This window comes from Elephantulus edwardii, unplaced genomic scaffold, assembly GCF_000299155.1.
Source record: "Elephantulus edwardii isolate Elephantulus edwardi_28Jun2011 unplaced genomic scaffold, EleEdw1.0 scaffold00060, whole genome shotgun sequence".
NCBI lineage: Eukaryota > Metazoa > Chordata > Mammalia > Macroscelidea > Macroscelididae > Elephantulus > Elephantulus edwardii.
Genome location: NW_006399810.1, coordinates 2,285,216 through 2,286,975, shown reverse-complemented (window position 1 = coordinate 2,286,975; position 1,760 = coordinate 2,285,216).

The following is a 1,760-nucleotide window of genomic DNA, read 5'->3' as shown; positions in this document are numbered from 1 at the left end:
AACAACAACAACAACAAGGGCACAGCAGCAAAAATATTAAATTGGAACAGTTATTTGGAATGCAAGTCCTTGAAGTGATGCTAAAGGTAGGGCATGTTCTTGTGGGTGCCAGCATGGTAATTCTGACCCACTGTCACTGCAGACGACAGGGTAGAATGTCACGTACAGTGTTGTTTGCTCTGACTGTCATGTTCATGGAAGAAGATTGCTGAGTATTTCTCCCACAGAGGAGCTAAGCAGGTTTGAACATCTAATCTGAGAGAATAGTGGTGGATAGTTTTTCCTCACTCACTTGCACGCCCCTTCTGCCCAACGTTTGGTCTCTGTAAGGCCACAGGTCCCCTTGGAGCATCGGTGAGTCATGTACGGGTCAGGGGGAACCTCAGGACAAATCGGGAGCTGAAAAACAGGAAAGATTTCAGGGGCAGGGGTGAAAGGTCAGAGGAGGTCTCACCAGGATGTGGCATTCTGAATACCACACACCAAAAGTAGCTACTGACAATGGGAAGAAGCCAAATTTATAGAAAGTTCTTAACATTTAGAAGAGAATGGTTAACATAAAGTGAGAAAAAAAAGTTGTAGAATAATAAATATAACATGTTGTTGTTATGTGTCGTCGAGTCGCTTGTGACTCATAGTGACCCTATGTACCAGAGCGCTAAAGGCCGCTCTATCCTGTGCCAACCTCACCGTCTCAAACACACTCACTCCCACCACTCCACTCACAGAATCGATCCATCTCATCGAGGGTCTTCCTTCCCTACGCTGTCCCTCCGCTCCCCCAAACATGTGCACCTTAGTCTCCAGCCTGACGTTGTTGCTCTTCAGTACTCTTGAGAGGTCCTTCATAGCTGACTTTCCCAATGCAATTCGTCTTTTGTGTTGCTTATAACATTATAAATAATAAAACAGGAATACACGAGGTGGGGGGCTTTTATTTCATCTGTTAAGATCAGAACGTATCTGGGTGCCTAGTGGTAAGAAGCTGCACTGCCAATCTAAAGGCAGGGGCTTCGAATCCACTAGCTCCTGCGTGAAAGAAAGATGGGCAGATTTCAGTGCTACCTGCGGCCTCTGCAAGTCCACTGGAGCATCAGCTATGTACTCCACGTGTATGGTAACAGCAATGACAGTGTAATAAAGTATGAATGCAAGTTTGTATCTTCGTGAGGAGAGAGGGTAAAGGGCACCCCTTGCTCAGCTCTGGACTCACGTGGTGGCTCCACCATGCTGGTGCTGTGTCGGGAAGGATGGACTTCTGCTGTCCTGCCCCACATCAGTAGCGGAATGGATGGACAAATGCGCAATGAGTGGTGGTTGTCCACTCTCTAACACTCTTCTGGTTTCTGGTCTCAAGGTGGTGGTGTTTTTTCCAAGTTGTGCACCTCTGGGATAACTCATGGCCCAGTTCTTTTGTTCCTCCATCAACTTGGCAACTATGCCTTTTTGGTTTTTGGGTTTTTTTTTTACAGTAGTGATTTATTCATTGCAAATATATTTCTTTCCCCCGAAAATTTGTATATGTTATGTTTCACATTTTCCTTCACTGGTATTGTATCATTCCCATGCATTTTGTTTTAGAAAATGAATCACCATTGAACTATGCCCACCATGACCCTGTCTTTTCAGGTTTATGCTGAATCTTTCTGCTTTACTAGCTCCTTCCATGAACCAAATTGTGAGACCCACAAATACACCCTTTTATTAATTTTTCTAAGTAAAAAAAATTCTCAAGTGGGGTAAGTTTTCCTGACAGGACA